The 18048-nt window shown below is 45.3% G+C and overlaps 1 protein-coding gene across 2 annotated transcripts in view; it reads right to left on the reverse strand.

The window, feature by feature from the left end:
- LOC138293039 (dimethylaniline monooxygenase [N-oxide-forming] 2-like) overlaps positions 1-14565 on the reverse strand; it is a 403220-nt gene extending 388655 nt beyond the window's left edge. For both annotated transcript variants that reach the window (XM_069232022.1, XM_069232021.1), the window contains exon 1: positions 14511-14565. The gene's annotated coding sequence lies outside the window, so the exon portion shown is untranslated. The remainder of the gene's footprint in view (positions 1-14510) is intronic.
- Positions 14566-18048: the final 3483 nt, after the last annotated feature.

Below are 18048 nucleotides of genomic sequence, written 5' to 3' on the forward strand. Positions count from 1 at the left end.
AAAGTCTGAAGGCATTGTGATGGGACATACCCTGACTATTATGGTCCCTCACTCCATTGAAGTGTCACTTACAAGGACCAAGACACAATACGTGGCAGGTGCCAGATTGACTCGCTATGAGATGAGCATCTTAGGATCACCTAATGTGTCATTGAAAAGATGTACAGTGCTTAACCCAGCAACCTTACTCCTGAATGAAAATGTTGAGATTGAAAAATTGGAAGACATTGAGCATGATTGTTTTAAAGTCACTGATCTATGCACAAACCCCAAACCTGATATTAGAGATACCCGATTAGAAGAAAATGACCAAATTATTTTTGTTTATGGTTTCTGTCTAAAGGGCAATACAGGAATACTGAGAGCAGGATATGCTATGTGCACAATTTCTGGTATACTTGAAATGTCCTGGCTTCGAGGAGTATACTCTGCACAAGTAGCGGAACTGGTAGCACTTACTAGAGCGTGCCATGTTTCAGCTCAACTTAAAGTTACCATTTATACGGTTAGCCAGTATGGATTTGGAATAGTGCAGGATTTTGACCAGTTGTGGTCGCAGAGAGGTTTCCTGACCTCTTCTGGTTCAGTTCAAGAATTGTTGCAAGCTATTTAAATGCCTGAAAAGATTGCCATAGTGAAAAGCAGTGCACATCTGAAATCACAAGATTTGGTGTCAATGGGAAATGGATATGCGGATCAACTCGCAAGGTTTTGCGCATTGAACTGTATATTGTTCAAGGATAATTGGGAATTGTTACCTGAAGAAGATGAGACATGTCCAAGCTATGCATTACATGTTATAGATAGGTTGGAAAAGCTGAGAAGATTGCAAAATAATGTTGACGGGGAGGAAAAACTGTCATGGGGCAAAATGAAATTTGTACAGTGACAGGATGAACTGTGGATTTCAGAAGAGGGTCAATTGGTTTTGCTGAACAGTTTGTGGACTCAAATGGCTAGATATTATCATGGGCAAGTGCTTGTTGAGAGGGATGCCATGATTCGACTGTTCAAACAGGATTGGTTCAATCCAAAATTTAGACAAGTTGCTGAAGCAATTTGCCATCGACAAATGAATGCGGGATCAGGGACAGTGGTCAATTTTAGCCACATTGGAAGAGCAGGAGGTCCACTCAGCAGAATGTACATGGATTTTATTGAGATGCCTGTGTGTGGAGGATTAAGATATGAGTTGGTGATTGTCTGCATCCTTAGTCATTGGATTGAAACTTATCCTACACGAAGAAATGACAGCCTCCCAGTGGCAAAACTGCTTAGGGAACTGATACCACGTTTTGGGTTTCCAATCTCTTTAGAATCAGATAATGGAAGTCACTTCAACAATGAAGTAGTTAAATTACTATGTTCAGCCTTAAACATCGAGCCGAAGTTGCATTGTAGTTACCGCCCTGAACCATCAGGACTTGTGGAACAGAAGAATGGTACCTTGAAATCAAGAATGGCAAAAATGTGTGCACCCACAAATCTGAAATGGCCAGACGCACTACAGTTAATTCTGATGACAATGAGAAACACACCCGACAGGAAGACAGGATTGTCACCGCATGAGATACTCATGGGTACAGCGATGAGTTTGCCAGTGATTCCTGCAAATGCTCTTGTGAACATAACAGATGATATGGTGTTGGACTACTGCAAATGTCTGGCTGATGCGGTTTGCCCCTTCTCTCATCAGGTGGAAGCTTCCACACTGCAACCGTCTCAAGATCAAGGACACAACCTGAGAGCTGGTGACTGGGTTGTGATCAGAAAACACATGAGGAAGACATGTTTGGAGCCTCAGCGGAAAGGCCCTTTCCAGGTAGTTCTGATCATTACCACAGCTGTGAAGTGCGCTGGTGTTTCAAATTGGATCCACACAAGCCATACGAAAAAAGTGGCATGTCCTCTGGACGATGAAGAGAAGTTGTTGAGAGTACCAACAATGACCAAACCAATCTTAGAGCCGGAAAGAGAAGTAGAGGAACGGAGGCCACATCTGAGCATGTTGAGAATGGTTCAGCCACTCCTGTGAGAGACGAAGGAGAAGATCTACAGGAGAATGACAGTGAGCCAATCTCAATTGAGGCAACAGGAGAGTCTAGTCAGAGGAGGGCTCTCCCAGACTAGATGATTTTGAGAGACAAACAGAACAAACGCCAGACCCCGAGGGGGAAGGAGTTGAGGCAGCTCAAAGCCAATATGGTCTGACTCCTCCTGAACCAGTCACTTGTCCATCAAGAGAAAATCCTGCAGAGCAAGAAGAAGTTTCAAGTTCAGCACTGAAAAGAGCAGTAACCAAGGGTCCACTGAAAGAGATAAGTGGCCGGAGTCATAGGCAAAGAGAAAGGAAGCAGTAGCAGTGACGACTATTGAGGAGGAAGTAGATACGACAAAAAGAGAAGACCTGAGTGAAGGAGAATTGAATGGAGATCGAAAGTTGAAAAGAAAAAGAATAGTAAGTCAAAGGTACACTGGTCCTGAATGGGCGTATGCAACAATGAGTGAATGGCAAAGAGAATCTTAGTCTTTTTGTTTTGATCAACACATTCCAAGTCAATATTTTGGCACTTGAAGGAAATCAATGAACTGAACTGTTGAAACTACAAATTGAGAAAGGTAAAAAGAAAAGAGACTGTTGAAAGTAACTGGAAAAGACTTTTGATTTGACAAGCTGCTAAACCGATTTTGACAACCTTACCAATTTTGACAAAATAATCCTGTATGTGAGACTGAAAGCTGTAAAATAATTGCTGAAAGAAGATTTAAGATTTCCTTTTGATTTTGCTGCATAGTTACAATTTTTCTCCAACTTTCTGATTCTTTACTGATCATGAGCAACCTCAGCCAGCAGGTTAGGAAGAATAGGTGCTGTAAATACATGAGTATTGGTTTGGCGATTGTATGCACGATATTGTGCTTGATATTGATTGTGGGAATGACTGTTCTTGACAAGAGTAAAGCCAACGATACCTCAGCTTTAGAGACAACTACTGCAATAACAGAAATAGAGAAGTGCAGGTTAGATAAAAAGTATCTGCATATAGACAATGCACAAGGGGAACTTTCTTCTAATGTCTTCTATTAATTATTGAATGATTATGTTGAGAAAATGGATGCGAGAGATTGTTATGTATGTACGCTGATTCCTTCATCAGTCGAAGGAGTTACCTATCACAATTTGCCCCTTACTTATGGCTTAAGTTGTAGTCTATTACTGTTAGGCTTGGCATCATTGGCATGGTCTCCCCTAACGTTTTGCCTCTACTTTCCAGGCTGCTTATGTGTGCTGGACTCTGTTTTTGCTGTTTTTGTTTGCTCTGGACACTTTACCTTTGCTGACCAGTCCTAAAGTGTAAGTGTTACCTGGATAAATTATATTTGGACATTGGCTTATCCATGATTGGCATATTTGATTTATTATTAAGACCCTAGTAAAGTGCACTAGAGGTGCCCAGGGCCTGTAAATCAAATGCTACTAGTGGGCCTGCAGCACTGGTTGTGCCACCCACATTAGTAGCCTTGTAAACGTGGCTCAGACCTGCCACTGCAGTGTCTGTGTGTGAAGTTTTAAACTGCCAACTCCAATTGGCAAGTGTACCCACTTGCCAGGCCTAAACCTTCCATTTTTATACATGTAAGGCACCCCTAAGGTAGGCCCTAGGTAGCCCCATGGGCAGGGTGCAGTGTATGTTTAAGGTGGGACATGTACTTATATGTTTTACATGTCCTGACATTGAAATACTGGCAACTTCGGTTTTCTCTGCTGCAAGGCCTATCTCTCTCATAAGTTAATATGGGGGCTGCCTTTAAATATTATTAAAGCGCAGATTCCCTTTCGGAGCAGATAGACATGAAGTTTGGGGTCCCTGAACTCACAATTTAAAAATATATCTTTTAGTGAAGTTGGTTTTTAAATTGTGTTTGAAAATGCCACTTTTAGAAAGTAGGCATTTTCTCACTTAAACCATTCCGTGACACTGCTTGTTTGTGGATTCCCTGTGTGGGTCAGCTTGACAGTTGGGCTGTATGCACCTCTCCTCTAGATAGTGACAAAAAGGGAGCTGGTTTGTAGCTTGCATATCCTGGTTGGCCATCTGGGCTGACGGGAGGAATGGTCACTCACACCTGAAAGGGCTGTGCCTGCCCTTACACAATGCAGTCTCCAATTCCCTGGTGTGTGTCTGTGGCCTGGCCTGGATCTTGAAAATAACAGACTTCTCTTTGAAGTAGGCCTACTTCAAAGGCAGAAAGGGGTATAAGAAGAGCACCCAAAACTCCTGAAAATAAGATTACTTCTGGAACCAAGAGGACCCTCTGCCCGGGCGAAGAGCTGGAGAAGCTGGAGGAGGAGTACTGCCCCTTTGCCTGTGGCTGTGCTTTGCTGAGTTGGTCTGCAGTAGCTGCTTCTGCCTGAGGGAGGACAAAGACTGACTTTTGTGTGACTTCCCACTGGTGAAGAATCTCCAGGGGCTTGGACTGAGCTTGCCTCTTGTTGTTGAAGTCTCAGGGACAACAAAGACTTCTCTCTGCCAGGACTTGGGCTTTCTGCTGAGAATCCTGCCTGCCAAGTGGTGCCCTAACCTGTCTCTGGGCCCTTGAAAGGTGCAGCTGGTGGAAAAGAACAGAAATTTACACAAAGACCGCTGTGTGGGAAACTTTCAATGTACCACCCGCCTTGCGGCTAATAAATGACGTGCCGCCGGCCTCATGGCTAAAATCAATTCTCCACCTGCATTGCTGCTGGGAGATCAATGCAATGCGACTAGAGAAATGCCATGCAACACCCTCAGCGGCTGCTGTGAACGACGCAAACCCCCACGCAGCGTGAGTTCTGGCCACCGTGCAACCGAATTTCAATGTAACATCGCTGGGCGCGGAAAATCAACGCAAAGCCAGCCCGGACCCAAGGTGCCCGTCCGGATTGACGTATCACTCTCTTGCGGAAGAGAAGAAACGATGCACGCGGACATGACTGGAGGAGGAACTACGCAATTCTCACTTGCAGGTGAGAAATCGAAGCATGGCTGGCCTTTTTCAACACACACTCGCCTGTGCGGCTTTATTTTGACGCTACCCAGGTACTTTTGTGAAATAGCAGCGTTTTCCCTGTTTTCTAAGGATTAAGACTCTTAGGGGGTCATTCCGACCCTGGCGGTTTTGGCCGGGGACCGCGGATGCACCGCCAACAGGCTGGCGGTGCATCCTTGGGCATTCTGAGCGCGGCGGTACAGCCGCGGTCAGAAACGGGAAACCGGCGGTTTCCCGCCGGTTTCCCGCCGCCCTAGGGAATCCTCCATGGCGGCGCTGCAGGCAGCGCCGGCATGGGGATTCCAACCCCCTTACCGCCAGCCTGGCTCTGGCGGTTTTGACTGCCAGAACCTGGCTGGCGGTAACGGGTGTCGTGGGGCCCCTGGGAGCCCCTGCAGTGCCCATGCCAATTGCATGGGCACTGTAGGGGCCCCCTAACAGGGCCCCACCAAGATTTTCAGTGTCTGCCAAGCAGACACTGAAAATCGCGACGGGTGCAACTGCACCCGTCGCACCCCTTCCACTCCGCCGGCTCCATTCGGAGCCGGCATCCTCATGGAAGGGGGTTTCCCGCTGGGCTGGCGGGCGGCCTTCTGGCGGTCGCCCGCCAGCCCAGCGGGAAACTCAGAATTACCGCGGCGGTTTTCTGACCGCGCAGCGGTATTCTGACGGCGGGACTTTGGCGGGCGGCCTCCGCCGCCCGCCAAAGTCAGAATGACCCCCTTATTCTTTTTAAAATTCATAACTTGACTTGTGTATGTTGGATTTTTGTCCTTTTGGTCTTGTTTTTTTAGATAAATATTGCCTATTGTTCTAAACCTGTGTTGTGTCATTTTGTGGTGTTTTCACTCAGTTACTGTGCTTGTTGGTACAAATACTTTACACATTGCTTCTGAATTTAAGCCTGTCTGCTCGTGCCAACCTACAAAGGGGGTGAGCGGGAGTTAACTGAGGGTGATTCTCTTTTACCCTGACGAGAGTGAGGGTCCTTGCTTGGACAGGGGGTAACCTGACTGTGAACTAAATACCCTAATTCTAACTTTGGTGATCAGCAGATGGGATTGAACTCGTATTTGAACTTGACATACAGTGATTCAGTGTACACTACTGTTTTCAATGCAGACCATTACATGACCACATACTAGTTGTCTTTGTGACTTTTGTTTTATTCTCTTTTTGGACTTTCCCTACTTCCATATTTGGTGGTAATCCTTTATTGACTTTTGAACTTCATTTGGAACTTGCTTTTCTGCCTTTGGAACTTTGCACTTTTAGCTCCTCGTCATGTCTCAAGCTGGAGATGCATCAGCTGGAGCTGCTGTTGATTTAGGGAAACTGGAGAGCTATACAGTTGCCCAGTCAAGGCAGTTCTTCAAAAACCTTGCTTGTCCCATTAGGGGCTCCACCAGGAAGGAGGAGCTGCTGAAGGCACTGAGGGCCTGGGCAACAGCCAAGGAAGCTGAGGGACACACAGAGGGGGAGGAGTTGGAGGAAGAGCAATCCATACACAATGGTGTAGTTGGTGGGCCTGTTATGTCCAGGGAGAGGGTCTCCAGAGCAAGTAGCAGTGTGTCATCCAAGGGTCTAACTACCGAAGAGTTGCAGGACAGACAGGCAGGAAAGGATCACCAGTTGGAGAAAATGAGGATGTCCATAGAAGAGAAAAAGTTATTGTTGGCTCATGAGCTCAGTTTGAGGGAGCAGGACTAGAGGAGCCAGTCTAGTAGGAATGGTGGCAGCAATAGCACAGTGCAGCCTGAGAGGAGGTTGCACATTCCTAAGGACCTGATGAAGGAATACAAAAGAGAGGATGACATACTGTTGTAGTTCAAGGGTATGAGTCTGCTCTCCATTTGAATCTGGTCCCTGAAGCTCAATGGGGGGCGGGTCTTTGGAAGCACTTCGAGGTAGAGGGGAGGAATACTCTGACATTCGTAGGGGATCCCCAGAGGCTCACTTAACCTATCATGAAGGAAGCCCTATCACAAGGTTTGGTCCCACCCCTGTTCAGTAATAGGACAAGTTTAGGTCCTATAAAACGAAGGAATCCCAAACATAGTTGGAATGTGTTGATTCTTTTTGCAGGTCACTGGATGGTTGGGTGAAGGGCAGTAAGGTAACAACTCATAAGGGGCTTTACAATTTGATTGCTTCGGACCACTTGTACAGTTTATGTTTTCAAGAGTTGTGCCAGCACCTAATTGACAGCAAGCTGACTGACCCCAAGAAGCTTGCGCAGGAAGTGGACGGTTGGGAGATCACCAGGGTCTAAAAAAGGTATGGGGAGACCATGCCAAGGGTGGTCAGGGTCCCCATCAGTAGAAGTGGGGGGATAAGGGTGAACAGGGGGAGTTCTCTAAAGGGCCCCAAACTACTTCCCAGGGTAAAGAATCCCAGCCCACAGTAGAAAAGAAACCATGGGTCTCTACAGGGAAACCTGCTGAGTAGGGGTTCCTCAAGTGCTTTGCATGTGATCCGGATGGTCACATGACGGGGGTCCCCAAATGTCCCAAGTAGAAACCGGCACCCACTGGTGCTCAGTCACAGGATTTCGCCAGTGTAGCGCTTGGGGAGGAGTTGGTTCCAGATGGGTGGGAGCCAGCTGAGATGACCCTTGTCTCACTAGGGGACAGTGAGATGGTCCAGAGGACCCTCGTGCCTGATAATACTAAGAAGTACAGGCGGTGGGTGACCATCAATGGACAGAGGGTGGAGGCTCTGAGAGATACATGTGCCAGTGTGACTACAGTGAGGAGTCACCTAGTGTCTCAAGAGCAGATGGATCCCTGTGTGTTTCACTAAGTAGTTGCAGTGGACAACTCATAGTGAGCCTAAGGTTCCTAAGCCTGGCTCAGCCCGTGTGCTGGTAGTATCCCAGTGCTTCAAAGCCTTCCTACTGGGTCTGGCTCATGATGTGCCTTTAGCTGGACATTTGGGGCAAGACAAGACCTTTGAACAACTTGTCACCCACTTTTACTTGCCCCTAATGCGCAGGCACTCAGATGCTCATTGTAAGTGTTGCCTAACTTGTCAAGCAAGTGGCAAGAGTGGGGGAAAATGCAAGGCCCCCCTACAACCTTTCCCTGTGGTTAGTACCCCTTTGAACGGGTTGGTATTGACATTGAGGGGCCTCTGGATCCAATGACAGGCATGGGCAACAGGTTTATCCTGGTCTTGGTGGACCATGCCACCCGGTATCCGGAAGCCATTCCTTTGAGATCGATCACTGCCCCTGTGGTGGGCAGTGCATTGATGGGGGGTTTTACTCGCATGGGGTTCCCCAAGGAGGTGGTGTCCGATAGGGGTACCAATTCATATCAACTTATATGAAGTCTCTGTGGAAGGTGAGTGGGGTAATGTACAAGTTCACCACACCTTACCACCCCTAAAGCAATGGTCTGGTTGAGAGATTAAACTGCACCTTGAAGTGCATGGTAATGGGCCTTTCAGAGTCCTTGAGACGGAAGTGGGACGTCCTCTTGCCATGCCTTCTATTCGCTTACAGGGAGGTGCCTCAAAAAGGACTTGACTTTAGTACTTTTGAGCTGTTGTATGGCCGCCCTGTGAGGGAACCATTGAGTCTGGTAAAGGAGGCTTTGGAGTAAGCCCTGAGTAAACCCCCCCAGGATGTATTCTGTTACATGCTGGCTCTGAGAAACCAGCCTGCCTGCTTCGGGAGTCTCGTACAGGAGAACCTGGAAGCAAGCCAGAAAGACATGAAACGCTGGTATGACCAGAAAGCCACTCTGATGGCGCCTGTGGAGCCTAGTGGACTGCAGGACAAGTGGACTTGGCTGTTTGAGGTGGTGGAGCGCAAGAGTGAAGTCACCTGCCTGGTGTGTTTGCTGACTCCCAGGAACCCCTGGAGGGCCCTGCATGTGTACCAGCTCAAGCCACAATTTGAGTGGATTGAATTGTCCATGCTCCTAGCAACAGATGATGGGGTGGAGGAAGAGAGTGAGCCTCTTCCTGACCTCCTGTCTGCTGGAGATAAGGCTGGGTATGTGGAGGGAGTGAACCTCTCCCTCTCCATGACCCCAGAGCAGCAGAGGGACTGTCGCCAGGTGTTACGTCAGTTTGCCCCACTTTTCACCCTGATCCCAGGGGTCACAAACTTGTGTACACACAAAATGGACACCTGGGACAGTCCTCCTGTTAAACACAAAGTTTACAGAGTGACTGACAGGGTTAGGGCTAACATTAAAGAAGACGTTTCTGTCAGGAATCCCCAAGGTGCCTTTTGCGTTACCTGTCAGCATCCCCAAGGATTAGGGTTAAATCATATCTCTGTTCTTTGTTAAACCTTTATGTTTCTAAGTAAACATAATGTGCTGAGTTACACAATTGGTTTTATCAATGCTTGTTTTACCAATGCTTGTTTGCTAATGTGAGCAGTTGTAGACATGTGCTTCTAATTGGGTGTGGTGTAGACATGTGATTCTAATTGGGTGTGGAGACTCATCCACATGTGGAAGCTCAACTGCTTTCCTGACTGGCTATAAATAGCAGATTGAAGTATGCCTCCCTGCTTGGCTTTGTTTTGCTTCCTGATCTCACCATCTGATTTGGCAGTCCAGCCCCTGCTGTAATCCTCATATTCAGGACTTTTTCTTCGTTCCTGTACCAGCTGACACCAGGCATTTCTCCAGCACTCCAGAAAAGTCTACAGCTAAGTGACTAGTATTCTCCAGGGAGTTTGTTTTTTGAGCGCCGCGCTTTCTTAGAACAGCTGGTGTATTTCAGACCTTGTATTTTGGCAGAGTGCGTATCTTGAAGAGACAAATGCATTTCTGAACATTCTACATCAGAGGTTCCGAATCTGTGTGCCGTGGTGCCCTGGTGCACCTCCAAAACTACCCAGGGGCACCACAACGTAAAGCCTCAATATTCCGAGTGCAATTTCTTTTGTTTTTCAAGCTGGCTTTCAAACATGTTTTGCTAAGATGAAACTCCCTCTAGTACCACTAGATGGCAGTGAGACATGAAAAATAGCACAGGAATTTCTCCTATCTGTCAGAACAGTTAACACAAACTATGAGCAATGTAGAAATAAAAACAGAGGCACGTGTTGGACTTAAGTATGTACGGTGTCACTTTTAAGGAAATTGTGGTATTGTTTTAGTAATATATTTTATTTAATCCTGAAGGGCACTGTTTTTAGTCATGTTAATGTTAGTTGGTGGGAAGACTTTTTAAGATTTCTTGTAGTGTATGAATAAGTTCTTATAACTATGATAGTATGCAACATGTTTAATGCATAAATGTGTTTTACTTTTTTGATATGGTGTTATGTGGACCTCCATCGGAGTTTTGTACCATAATAATAACTAAATTGACACAAACTGCGACACACGACTATAGTGAGAAGGAATCAGAGACTGCAAACGAATACTGAGGTCTGAGACAGGAGAGTGCAATGACTCCATCAGACGCTAGAAGAGACAGAAGCAGAGTTAAGATAATGGTGGCCGCTGGAACATTTAGTAAAGTACTTTAGTAAAGTACTTGAAAGTGAAATATAGTAGAGCTGATTAGTGGAGCTGCATTCTTATATATCAAAAGTAGCTCCTTGACAGCTAGAATGACTTGAAGGAGAGCTCCCTGTGCTGGAGGCAATTTTTAAGAAACAAAAAATAGTTTTAAAGAAAATAATTATGCAGACCACAGTGCTGAAGAGCATTGTTTATGTCTTAACCATTGAAAGTTTTTTTTTTATTAAACAACTGTTATATTTTTTTTATTTTGCTACATCTATGATTATAATACCTTCATAGTTCCTACCAAGTATTCTTGAGGGAACAAAATGGAAGAACTCCAGAGGCCGGGCTTACAAGCAGCCCCCCTCTCCCCAGTCGCCAAAACATAAATAACATTGGGGAGCCGCAGCCAACTGCCAATAGGTCAAGGGAGCCACTGGTCGAAAAAGTTTGGGTACCTCTGTTCTACATTATTATTGTAGTTACTTGCCTAAATGTGCTTCGGGAAATCTGCTTGAGCTCAAGTACTACAAAAAGTGACAGTGCAATTTTAAAAGAGCATTTACGTGACTTTTCTTTCTCTAATACCATAACACTTGGATTTAAATTGTGTCATACATGCCTGTGTTTCAGGTTTGAGGAATTTGCTTTTGAAGGGTTTTTCACTCACACACAGTGAAATCAAACCAGACTGTGCCACCCTAACTGCTCAAACCCAGAGTGGACATTTGTATTTCTTGGATTGTTTTTGTTCCTTTTAGTTTAACCCTATCCATGCAGGAAAGTTATACGTGATATAAGTAATGCCCTTGTTTGCATGGAAGACTAGGTTTGCTTTCCAAGATTTCAAAATAGTGAATGGCAGATCACAGAAGATGGCACTGGCTCCTAATCTGTTTTTTATTCTCTTTTTATGGCCTTCACAACATCCAATAGTGTTGTGTAGGAGCTGTGCCTACTGGTGTCCCTGCAATCTACTCAGATTTCACAACGCCAGCTGCAAACAGCAGCGTGTCTGCAAACAATTTTATTTTGGGGGTGCAATAGTGTTTTAAGTAGTCTGTAACTTGAGACACAGCGCTGATAATGTCCCCAAAATGATTGGGGTTGTGCAGCAATAATTGCTTGGACTCCTGGGCAGTGAACTAATCAATTAGAATCCTTGCCAGTATACTTGTTGCCAAGACTCCTGGGCAGTATACCAGTTATTAGATTGCTGGGCAACATACCCTTTGAGTTGACTCCTAGCCAGGAAACCCTTTCGTTAGACTACTGGGCAGATTACCTTTTGCTTAAACACCTGCACAGTATTTCTGTTGCTTAGACTCCTGGGCAGTACAACCGCTGCTTAGACTACTGAGCAGTATACCAGTTGCTTTAACTTCTGGGCAGCATACCTGTTAATTAGTCTTTTGGTCAGTATACCCACTACTTAGACTCCTGGGATGAATACTTGTTAATTAGTCTCCGGCTGTATGTCTGAAGAACGCATGCCTTTACAACGCATGCCGCTACTTCGCAGACATTACAATGAATGTGTCTTTAACAGGCATTCCTTTACAACGCATATCTTTACTGCAACATGCCTTGGGGAAAGCACTGGACTTTGGAGCGGAATAATTTACTGTTCCAACTCCAGTCTACACAACAGTAGGGAAAGCGTTGGACTTCAAAGTCCAATACTTCTTTCCCAAAGGCATGTCATTGTAACGACGCATCCAATGTAATGACCACATTGTAAGTGCAGCGCGTGGTTCAGCTTTCGCGATAAAGGCTGTTTCTCCTGGTGGTTAGACTCCTGGCCAGTACACCTGGTGCTTAGACTCCTGGCATGATATCAGGTGTTTAGGCTGCTGGCCAATATACTCTTTTATTGGACTCCTGACCAGTAAACCTGTTGCTTTGACTCGTGGGCAGTATACTGTTTGCTTTGACTCCTTGACAGAATACCTAATGACGGAACTCCTGGCCAGTGTGCTTCTTAGACTGATGGTCCCTACACCTATTGCTTAGACTCCTGGGCAGTATACCAGTTAGTTATATAGCTGAGCAACATACCCTTTGAGTAGACTCCTAGCCAGTTCATCCATTGCTTAGACTTCTGGGAAGTATAACAATTGCTTAGACTTCTGCACAGTATACCAGTTGCCTTAACTTCTGGGCAGTATACTTGTTAATTAGACTCTCGGTCAGTATACCTATCTCTTAGACTCCTGGTCAGAATACCTGTTAATTATCTCTCGGCCAGCACACCTGCTGCTTAGTCTCCTGTGCATTATATCAGGTGCTAAAATTGCTGGCCAATATAGTCTCTGATTAGACTTCTAAAAAGTAAACTCATCACTTAGACTCCTGGGAAGTATACCGGTTGCAGTGATTCCTTGGCAGAATACCTACTGATTGAACTACTGCCCAGTATACCCGCTGCTTAGACTGCTGGTCCCTACACCTGTTGGTTAGACTGCTGGTCCCTACAACTGCTGCTTAGACTGCTGGTCGGTACACTTGCTGCTTAGACTTCTGGGCAGTATTCCCGTTTCTAGACTGCTGGGCAGTATACCCGTTGCTTAGACTCCAGGGGAGTACACCTGTTGCTTAGACTCCAGGGGAGTACACCTGTTGCTTAGACTCCAGAACAGTACACTTGTTGCTTAGACTCCTGGGCAGTACATATGTTGCATAGGTCCCTGAAACAGTATTCTCCTATAGATAGCATTTGCTGACATGACACTGTGCCCAATGCCCCTACTGTCAGCTCTGAAGACTAAACCATCTGTCACCACTGCCAATCCCAGACCACTACATGCAGTGCGACCACTGTCAGTCCTCGGCATTTTATGCACTGTTAACTCTGCCAGTCATGGAGCAGCATAAACATTTACGCCCCAGCAGTTAGGCTGGATGATGATGTTTGGGGCAGGACTGTTGCTGATTTGTATATGTTTGGTCTATGTCTGTCCAGGCACATACAAGTTAACATAGAATGACCAATATACAGGTTGGGCAAGTACTGACAAGTATTGCTACCAAATCTTATGTACTCTACTACTAGTAGTGTAAAAGTATACACAATGTTTACAACAATATTCATATTTTCACATACTATGATGCATTATTCATCAAAAGCCATTAACTAATTAGCAGCCCTGCCAAACTTCCTAAGTCCTTGCGTAACGTGCTGCTTTTCTTTGAATTTTGGGGCTTGTAGTGTTGTTTATCCCATTATAAAACATGACTACAAGTCCCAGAATCCAAAGCAAAAAGATGAACTGAAGAAACACATCATGTGAAACTCGCCAGCTATGCGTTAGTAGTACCCATTTTAAAGTATACTCTATTTGGTGACCTCGGAAGGCTGGCTTTTCGGAGATTGCCACTCAGATCCTACAGATCACAGCTATGTCAGTTGCCAGCATTTACTTCACAAAGCCATGCAGCCTAGCAAGTCATTTAGCCAGTATACCTTTTCAAGCTCCGATTTCCCACTTGGCAATGTTAAAAGGAAACTACAAATCTTAGAAAGACGTCACTTGCGTTAACGAGCACAGGAGTTGCTGTATAAGCCTTCCCCGGGTCGCTTCACAAAACGCGCTGTTTGTTCTCGGAGCCTCAGTCACTGCCTCACTCGATTCAAAACGTATCTATAGACAGGGCGTGTGTTACAGCGAGTCAACGCAACGTAACATATAGTCTGATGTTACCTATTCTGTTTACCATAATTACTCGCGTGTTCACCATGAAATGTAACTTCCATATTGCTGGTTTCAAACATTCTATTATATTTTTGAAACGTTACAGCTCTGTCACGTGGACGTCAACAAGAAAGGAAGCCATTGCCTCAATGTGGGAAAACAAACATTATTTTGTTTACTAATTGCATTGCAACATCCCCCATTTCTGTCCATATCACTATGCCTTATCGAAGAGTTTACAGTCTAGTAACCTATAGTAAAAACGAAGTGGTCGCTGACAGACCCTAAAAAAGCACAGAGAATTGCTTACCTCGTTGTCCAGAACCTCTCTTCATACAGACAACATGCAGTTTTGAGAAAGCAACTTTTTCATCTGATATCGGCTCCACTGAAGAGCGCCCGCTCTTGGACACAGCTGGGAATGCCCTATTTCCAAAAGTATTCCAAATCAATGTAGGTTCTGCATTCTTGTAAATTTACTCTGTTATCAGGGTCGCTGTTAACCTCTTAGCTGCTGGGCCTTTTCCCCCCCAGTGCTGAGCCCTTTTTTGGCTATTTGGGTTAGTTCGCGCTTAGGCCTTCATAACTTTTTGTCCACATAAGCTATCCACGCCAAATTTGCGTCCTTTTTTTCCAACATCCTAGGGATTCTAATGGTACCCAGAGTTTGTGGTTTCCCCTGGAGGAGAACAAGAAAATAGCCAAAATACAGTGAAAATTTAGTTTTTTCCAAAAAAATGGGAAAAAAGGGCTGCCGAAGAAGGCTTGTGGTTTTTTCCCTGAAAATGCCATCAACAAAGGGTTTCTGGTGCTGAAATCACTATCTTACCACCTTTCAGGAACAGGCAGACTTCAATCAGAAAACCACATTTTCCAACACAAATTTGGCATTTTACTGGGACATACCCCATTTTTACTATTTTTGGTGCTTTCAACCTCCTTCCAGTTAGTGACAGGAATGGGTGTGAAACCAATGCTGGATCCCGGAAAGCTAAACATTTCTGAAAACTAGACAAAATTCTGTATTCAGCAAGGGGTCATTTGTGTAGATCCTACAAGGTTTTCCTACAGAAAATAACAGCTGAAATAAAAATATATTGAAATTGAGCTGAAAACAACAGCCACTTTTCTTTATGATTTACTCTGTAACTTTTTCCTGTGATGTCAGATTTCTGAAAGCAATATACCGTTTTGTCTGCTGGACTCTTCTGGTTGCGGGGATATAAAGGGCTTGTAGGTTCATCAAGAACCCTAGGTACCCAGAGCCAATAAATGAGCTGCAACCTGCAGTTGGTTTTCATTCTATACTGGGTATACAGCAATTCATTTGCTGAAATAGGAAGAGTGAAAAAGAGGTATCAAGAAAACCTTTGCATTTCCAAAATGGGATCAAGATAAGGTTTTGAGGAGCAGTGGTTATTTGCACATCTCTGAATTCCGAGGTGCCCATACTAGCATGTGAATTGCAGGGCATTTCTCAAATAGACGTCTTTTTTACACACTCTCTTATATTTGGAAGGAAAAAATGTAGAGAAAGATAAGGGGCAATAACACTTGTTTTGCTATTCTATGTTCCCCCAAGTCTCCCGATAAAAATGATACCTGACTTGTGTGGGTAGGCCTAGCGCCCGCGACAGGAAATGCCCCAAAACACAACGTGGACACATCCCATTTTTTGACAAAATACAGAGCTGTTTTTTGCAAAGTGCCTACCTGTAGATTTTGGCCTCTAGCTCAGCCGGAACATAGGGAAACCTACCAAACCTGTGCATTTTTGAAAACTAGAGACCTAGGGGAATCCAAGATGGGGTGACTCGTGGGGCTCTGGCCAGGTTCTGTTACCCAGAATCCTTTGCAAACCTCAAAATGTGGCTAAAAAAACAAGTTTTCCTCACATTTCGGTGACAAAAAGTTCTGGAATCTGAGAGGAGCCACAAATTTCCTTCCATCCAGCGTTCCCCCAGGTCTCCCGATAAAAATTATACCTCACTTGTGTGGGTAGGCCGAGCGCCCGCAACAGGAAATGCCCCAAAACACAACATGGACGCATCCCATTTTTTGACAAAATACAGAGCTGTTTTTTGCAAAGTGCCTATCTGTAGATTTTGGCCTCTAGCTCAGCCGGCACATAGAGAAACCTACCAAACCTGTGCATTTTTTAAAACTAGAGACCTAGGGGAATCCAAGATGGGGTGACTTGTGGGGCTCTGACCAGGTTCTGTTACCCAGAATCCTTTGCAAACCTCAAAAAGTGGCTAAAAAACAAGTTTTCCTCACATTTCGGTGACAGAAAGTTCTGGAATCTGAGAGGAGCCACAATGTCCTTCCACCCAGCGTTCCCCCAAGTCTCCCGATAAAAATGATACCTCACTTGTGTGGGTAGGCCTAGCGCTCGCAACAGGAAATGCCCCAAAACACAACGTGGACACATCCCATTTTTTGACAAAATACAGAGCTGTTTTTTGCAAAGTGCCTACCTGTAGATTTTGGCCTCTAGCTCAGCCGGCACATAGGGAAACCTACCAAACCTGTGCATTTTTGAAAACTAGAGACCTAGGGGAATCCAAGATGGGGTTACTCGTGGGGCTCTGACCATATTCTGTTACCCAGAATCCTTTGCAGACCTCAAAAAGTGGCTAAAAAAACAAGTTTTCCTCACATTTCGGTGACAGAAAGTTCTGGAATCTGAAAGGAGCCACAAATTTCCTTCCACCCAGCGTTCCCCCAAGTCTCCCGATAAAAATGATACCTCACTTGTGTGGGTAGGCCTAGCGCCCGCGACAGGAAATGCCCCAAAACACAACGTGGACACATCACATTTTTTCATAGAAAACAGTGCCTACCTGTGGATTTTGGCCTCTAGCTCAGCCGGCACCTGGGGAAACCTAGCAAACCAGCACATTTTTGAAGACTAGAAACCCAGGGGAATCCAAGATGAGGTGACTTGTGGGGCTCTGACCAGGTTCTGTTACCCAGAATCCTTTGCAAACCTCAAAATGTGGCTAAAATAACACGTTTTCCTCACATTTCGGTGACAGAAAGTTCTGGAATCTGAGAGGAGCCACAAATTTCCTTCCACCCAGCGTTCCCCCAAGTCTCCCGATAAATATGATACCTCACTTGTGTGGTTAGGCCTGGTGCCCGCGACAGGAATAGATCACACAACGGTCAATGTTGGTCCTTACGTGAGGCAGCTGTTGACCCTGGGGTGATCCATTCCTGACACAGGCACTAGGTGTAGGCACTCAAGTGGGGTAGTGTTTTTATCAGGACAGGTGAGGAGTCACTGGGTGGTAGGAATGTTGTGGATCCCAGCATATTCCTGTAGTTTGTGTGACAGAAATGCGAGAAAAATTGAGTTTTTTTTTCAACATTTCAGCTTTGCAGGGTATTCTGGGTAAGAAAACTTTGGGGAATCCACACAAGTCACACCTCTGTGGACTCCCCCGAATGTCTAGTTTCCAGAAATGTTTGGATTTAGTGTGTTTCTCTATATGGCCGCCGAATCCAGGACCAAAAACACAGGTGCCGGCCTTACAAAACCAGTTTGTTTTGCCATAGATAATTTTGATGTCTCCACAATATGATTTGGGTGGTTGAATTTGGGGCTGAACTAAATTGGGGAGCTCCCAAGAGAGCACTCTCTCTCTCTCTCTCTGCTTGCCGCCGCATTCACCTGCTCCCTGGGTTGGGCTAACCCACTATTACCCAGTTGCACAAACAGCTTGCGAAGGGACAGCAGGACTGTCCTCATCCCCTCCCTCATAATGTACTGGAAGAGGAGTTATCGAATGGGACTCCTCTGACTGAAAAATCACTCCCAGAGTCTGCGCCATTGTCCTATCCCT

The sequence above is a fragment of the Pleurodeles waltl genome, chromosome 4_2 (assembly GCF_031143425.1).
Source record: "Pleurodeles waltl isolate 20211129_DDA chromosome 4_2, aPleWal1.hap1.20221129, whole genome shotgun sequence".
Lineage (NCBI taxonomy): Eukaryota > Metazoa > Chordata > Amphibia > Caudata > Salamandridae > Pleurodeles > Pleurodeles waltl.